This window comes from Salvia hispanica, chromosome 3 (genome assembly GCF_023119035.1).
Source record: "Salvia hispanica cultivar TCC Black 2014 chromosome 3, UniMelb_Shisp_WGS_1.0, whole genome shotgun sequence".
Lineage (NCBI taxonomy): Eukaryota > Viridiplantae > Streptophyta > Magnoliopsida > Lamiales > Lamiaceae > Salvia > Salvia hispanica.
In genome coordinates this window covers 34,295,501-34,302,805 of record NC_062967.1, presented here as the reverse complement: position 1 = coordinate 34,302,805, position 7,305 = coordinate 34,295,501, and positions in this window count along the sequence as shown.

Sequence of the window (7,305 nt, the reverse complement as noted above, 5' to 3'; positions counted from 1 at the left end):
ATGTTCTTCTTTATTGGTGTGCAGCGTGTGATCACCGTCTAGTTCTAGTTCAATTGGGTCAGTTGCCATTTCTCGACGAATAAAGTTGTGCAGCAAAAAACATGCCATTATCAACCGGATTTGAGTGCGGATGGGGTAGTATGATGCACTTCGAAGAATACCCCACCGCATTTTCAGGACTGCAAAAGCACGCTCTATTATGTTACGTGCCTTAGTGTGGCGCATGTTAAATAATTCCTTCGGATTTTGTGGAGTATCTGCGCCCGGACCCCATTCCTTGAGATGATACCGGACACCCCTATACGGCGTCAGGAAACCATTGCTATTAGCATACCCATTATCACACAAATAATAACAACCTGCGATGCATCCAAACCAAAACTGTTTGTTAAATACCTCCTAAGAATTAAAAACGCTTTAATAGAGCAACTGTTTTCCGACCATTGATTTAGAGAAGAATATAATCATGACCTTGAGGGACCTTGAAGCCATCTTCTTTTGAAACAGCGTCTTTGAGGACACGTGAGTCAGCCGCTGAACCTTCCCATCCCGGCAACAAATACACGAATTGCATTTGCCGGTCACAAACCGCTAGGGTATTTGTAGCAACATGCCCTTTTCGCATCCGATATCGTGGTTTGTCCTCATTGCTCACCAAAACATCGATATGCGTCCCGTCTAATGCACCAAGGCAACCCTGAGAAACAAGTTTTTGATTAAAACATAGACTCTGATTTCACATTTGAGAAGATGATTATATTAACAAATTCAATTACCTCGAACCACCTCCATCTGTTGTCTGCGCATTCGGCTGTTACTGGTGTGGGTTTCTTTAGCAACACATCATGTAAGCTCAAAAGGGCACAAAGTACCTTTTGCATGTAATATGATACTGTTGCACCTGAGCGCCTAAACCTGAATTTTACTACGCGATTTTTATTGTGGTGTGCCAAAACCCCAAGGAATATTGCTACCTATTCCTCAACGGGGAGGGACTTCCCAGTTATGAGCCCACCCCTTTGTGACAGAATTTGACAAAGTTTACAAAAGGTATTTGTGTCCATACGTAGATTAGCTATACAATCTGCATTTGAAAGTTTAACTAGACGATCTAGGTGTTTCATCTGATCTGGAATTTTCTTTAGCAAACTGAAACGTATGGCGTGGTCTAAAATTTTCCTTTTGGCCGAGTTGCTGCGCGCAGTCATATACCTTTGCACAAGTAGATGGGTCTCTGCCCGGTAAACGAGCATAATGTCTTCCATCATCATCATCAAGAATGCATACTTAGCAGCACTTGACGTCGCCATTGTTTGTAATTAAATCTATATACGACTGATTAAATTAACACCATGTATACGAAAACAAATCCAAATTCTGCAGTTGTGCTAAATTATACCCAACAAATACTATGAATTCAACTGCTCCCAAAAAAACATCGAGGCACAAGAGTAAATTAGTCTATCCGGAACGTGGTGGGTGAAACAAACAAATCAAATACGGGAAAACATCTTCACACAGAGTAGCCATGTATATTCATACAAATAAGGTTTGCAGATGTGGACAAAACATAAATCAATTTCGATCGTCAATAGCCATTACCTGGTTAATTTCAAACTTTTCACCCACACGGTTGCACCAAACACTTCAGCCCCGAAGAAATACACACGGTTCACCGTTTCGCCAGCAAGGTCTTCCCTGCAAAAACAATGGGAGATACTCAATCTCAGATCCCATTTGTAACCGCTGACACCGCACGAGTAATGGAACTATTGATGTATACGATTACCTAATGATGTTGGCAAATTATTGAGGTCAATTAAACGCCCACGGAGGTGGTGTAGTGGTTCTCTGCAGAAAAATTGGGTTGATGTCGATGCTCTAGGGTTCCTGATGCAAGAGGGGGGAAAATGAAAAATGAGGAAAGAGAGAGAAGATGGAAGTGAAAATGTTAGGGTCAACTTCGTAAAAGTGCTTTCATTTCTGAGTGGGATTCCCAATGCTGTTTCAAATCTTGAGAGCCTTCAGAGAATTGATTTCTCTAAAAACTGAAGTGAACAGTGCGGGCTTTCCATTTTGGATCGGGCTGAACAGAAATAAAACTTAAACACTGAACGGTCATATTTGTATGGTAAAGAGCCCATTTCTCGGTATATCCGGAACACTGAACACGCCCTTAGAATTATAGAGAAAACAACAAGAAATGATTGTGGTGTCTTAAGGAAGAAGATGATGCAGGCCTATAAAAATATCAATATTTCACTTATTGTTGGTCTCTGTTAAATGTGAAACAGATATAAAGGCTATTATTGGTTTTCCAATTAATTCTTTATTTAGTTTAGCATTGGAACCTTTTTTTTCAGGCTAAGAGTTTTATAGTTTGTATTTTCAATTTTCCAATTCTTTCTTTGCTTGTCAGTTTAAAACCAATCGTGCAAATTTGTGAACACGAAAATGAATGTGTAAATATGAACTATTTCATTATTTTGATTAGGTATATCCACATTTGTTGATTACTATTTTTGCAAAAAACAAATACTATTAATGCATTTTCATAGTAGTTTATATAATTGTGTATATTTATATGCTATTACTTCTTATTCCCCATTTAATTCGAAACCATTCTAATAAAATGGGGGATTTCCTTTCTAATAAATATGCAGAGAGTCACATTCCCACCTCTTTTTAGCTGAATCACTTTTTTTTCACTCGTTTCGAAAAATCATAATAAATACTCCCTCCGTCCCATAAAAGTTGAGTCGTATTCCTTTTTAGTTTGTCCCAACAAAGTTGAGTCATTTCCTTTTTTAACTAAAGACAAAACATCTAATCACTCTTATTTTATTCCATCATTTATTTTACTCTCTTATCTTTTCTACTTTTTTCATCTCTCCTATTTATTTAATATAAATTCTTAATCTCCGTGTCCAAAAGTTTTGTCTCAACTTTTATGGGACGGAGGGAGTACTAGTTAGAGTGAAGAAAAAGTAAAGTAAGAGAGAGAATAACATATCACTTGTTTTACTTTTTTTCCACTTTAACTATTTATTATGAATTTTTTATAATAAGTGAAAAAAAAGTGACTGAGCCATGGGGAGGAGTAGTTTTTCTCTTCACTTAATTAGCAATTTCATCATATGTTCATTTAAGTGTAGAATGAATTCGCTCTTATCTCATGAGTAGATGTACATGTTAATTAGTGTAAAATACAGAATAAAAATCTATAGGCTTGACATACCCAGTGGCGGAGATTAAAAATAAGGGGGGACAATTGCATCCCCAAAATTATGAGTAGCCTAGTGGTAGAACATTCAATTTTTAAGGCTTATGTCCCAGGATCAAATCCTCATATGTGCATTTCTGCTGTTTCACTCCCAATTTTGTTTTAACTTCTGTTCATTTCTTCCACTATTCCGTTTACATTTGTTAATTGTTTTACTTTTGTTACAAATGATTTGGTACAGTAGTTTAATGTATGATTAAATATAATAATTTATTATTTATACTCTCATTTGTTTTCTACACAATAAAATAAACTATGAATGGTTAGTTATAAATATCATTAGTACTAGTACATTATTTATAGTTTCTAATTAAGCTCAATTTGGAATTATATGCATTTTATTTTAATATATTAAAACTCTTTCTAAACTAAAATAAATTCCCTATTAATATATCTAAGAATCTTCATTTTAAATAATGAAAAGTTTTTAAGTATTTTTTTTCGCACCCCAGTTAAAATTTTCTGGATCCGCCACTGGACATACCAAGTGACTATATGACTTGGTGTGTCCAATTAATAGTATTATTTTGACAAGTGGAACTATAAATGAGTATATAACAGAAACTAATTAGTGTGAATACAATGGAATCATTATTTTTAATATGGAAACTTCTCCCTAAATTGCTGGTCTTCCTTGTATTGTACAATTATATACGCTTAATTTGGGATCTTAACCTTTTATTTTTCTTACCATGGAGTAAATATATATACGTGTGAATGAAAACATATATGTGGCCTCTTGAAATATTACATATAAGTTCTTAAAACATCTCATCAATTACCAATTACTATATGAATATACAATGATTAATTGATAATTTTATTTTTTGTTTTGAATATTTTTTAAATATTTGACATGCTATAGAAAATGTATCATAAACTGAAATTATAAATAAATGCTGCTAATAAATTTAATTTATGGTCACAATTTTTACTATTTGTGTAGATTTTTAGTTTTTATATTCTATATATATAATGTGTACTGGGTGATGTTATTGTATAATTGTATGTATATGTTATGTGAGGAAGGTTTAAAGAATCTTAAAAAATATGTTATGTGTATATTCTTATTTCGCCAAAGTTGATAATTTGTGCCATTCAACATAATCATTCTGCTTGTGCTAATTTCCATAATCGAACACAATAACCGTAGCTCTGATACCAGTTTGTTGGGAAGAAACCAAACAGCCAAAACTTGCGGAAGCACAAAAGGTGTTCTTTCTCTCCCAATAACACAAGTCAATAATTATTTCTAACACAATATGGCACGATAAATATCAAAGACAAACAATCAGCAGAAATATAAACTGAGACAATGATTTTTACGTGGAAAACCCTTTCGAAGCAAAAGGGAAAAACCACGGGACTTGAGAGTCCACTCAAAAGCTCCACTATAATATATTTTTGCTACAAGATCAAATATCCAACCTCTACAACAAAGTATAAACTCCAACTAGGTTGATAAAACAATCTTAAGCAAAATACCCAAAACAAGATGAGAAAATCACCAAAACAGGGGCTGATTTCGACACCAGAAAATCTGACCTTACTGTTCACGGATCAACAATCGCACCGTACAATATCAAGATCTTCAAGTCGACTACCCACTGTCCGAATTTCAGCTCAACCAGACCACGGATGAATACCCGATCGAAGCCTCGAACAGAACACCAAGCTGAAAATCTACACTCACCTTTCACAAAATGGAGTTATGTTGCCACTCAATCTCTCAACTCTGACTCTGAATTGATGATAACAGCAGCTGGCCCTCTCACTCTTCTCTTCTCCACCGTCTCAATTTTGTGATTCACCCCAAATCACAAAATGTGCTGTCAATTTCTAATTAAACACACCCACTAATTAGCATTAAGGAAAAAAGAAATATGCCCATTATTTTTGGGCCAACTTGAGTTGGGCTCTCACATAATGGGACCAGCCCAACAAATCTCCCCCTCCCATTATGTGGAGGAAACCGCCATCCCGGCGATCGAATGACAAACTTCAAATTTCCCTCTCGGTAAAGATTTGGTGAACATATCTGCACCATTATCATCGGTGTGAATCTTCTCAAGCTCTAACAATTTAGCCTCAAGAACTTCTCGTATCCAATGATATCTCACATCAATATGCTTCGATCTTGAATGAAAGGTCGAATTTTTACCGAGATGAATTGCACTTTGGCTATCACAAAATAAGACATACCTTTCTCGAGTAAAGTCGAGCTCTTGCATAAACTTCTTCATCCAAAGCAACTCATTGCTTGCTTCAGTCACCGCAATGAACTTTGACTCAGTAGTAGACAAAGCAACACACTTTTGCAACTTAGATTGCCATGACACAGCTCCCCCTGCACAAGTAATCAAGTAACCTGAAGTAGATCTTCTTGAGTCAATATCTCCGGCCATATCTGCATCTGTATAACCAACTAGAACAGGTTTCTCAATGCCGAAACATAGTTTCAAGTTGGAAGTTCCACGAAGATATCTCATAATCCACTTCACTGCATTCCAATGCTCCTTGCCCGGATTAGAAAGAAACCGACTAACTGCACCAACAGAAAAGGCCAAGTCTAGTCTCGTGCATACCATCGCATACATCAAACTACCCACAGCTGAAGAATATGGAACTTTCTGCATCTCTTCCTTCTCTTTATATGTGGAGGGACTTTGCTTCACACTCAATCTAAAATGTGGAGCAAGGGAAATGCTCACCGTTTTAGCTTTATCCATATTAAACCTTTGAAGTACTTTTTCAGTGTACCTCTCCTGTGATAACCATAATTTCTTGTCATTTCTGTCACGTGTCAATTGCATGCCAAGAATCTGCTTTGCCGGCGCAAAGGACTTACTTAATTCCTTCATCAACAAGTATTACGGCAAAAAATAAGCATATCATCAACATAGAGCAATAGAATAATAACATCATCATCAGAGAATTTCTTAACAAAAACACAATGATCAGAAGTAGTTTTCTAATAGCCATGCTCCCCCATAACAAACTCAAATTTCTTATACCATTGGCGGGAAGCTTGCTTAAGACCGTACAAACTCTTCTTCAATCTGCACACATAATCTTCTTTTCCTTGTAAAATAAAACCCTCTGGTTGCTCCTGTTGGGGTTTGTATACTAACAGATGCTTCGAGCGTACATGCCTTTGTACAGTCAGCTTGTGCATGTATACGAGAAACGCCACGTCCACTTGTTTACCTAATTATGAGAATAAATAATATAATATAATGGTTTATTTTTCAAACTAGAAAAACTCTTTGGAGAATTAATTTAATTCTAGTCACATAGCAGACAAAAGAATTAAATTGACGGATCAAGATAATCTTAAACGCGGGAAATATTATAAAATAAAATGGACCCAAGTTATTTGTAATTTGGTGATTTAAGTGGGAGTGCAATATTATTCTTTAGTGGAATAAAATAATATTCCATTGATAATATATTAAATCATGGGTCATTTGATTTAATTAGTAATTTATCTAATGGGTGAGCCCAACACTTAAGTCATTCCATGGATCCCCTTACTAGCCCAATAAGGTCCACTATAAATAATGAATGAAATGGAAACCCTAGCACACAATCCAAGGCACCTCAAACCCTAACCCTAGGAGGCAAAATCGGCGCCTCCCTCTTCTCTCTCACTTGTCTCGATTTTCATGCCTAGCACGTGGGAGAATTAGGGTTTTGATTATTGTTCTTGATCTATCCTAATTCATAGGATTAGATCTAGACAATTTGGTGTTTGTATTGGGTTTCCCTAGATCCATTCAAAGTTATTTAATTGATAATCTAAGATCCGCCCACACGGATGGAGAATCAAGGACAAGGGAATAGTACGGAAGATTCGTGGTCGATAAACCAAGGATCTCCGGGTGGTGCAGCTAGCAACGTCAATCCAATGATGGATTATGAGGTAACAATCGAATCTACATCGAATATGCATGATTATGTGTTTATTTGATGTTATATCTATAGATCTATGTTTATTGCATTAAATTGGAGTCGAATGCATA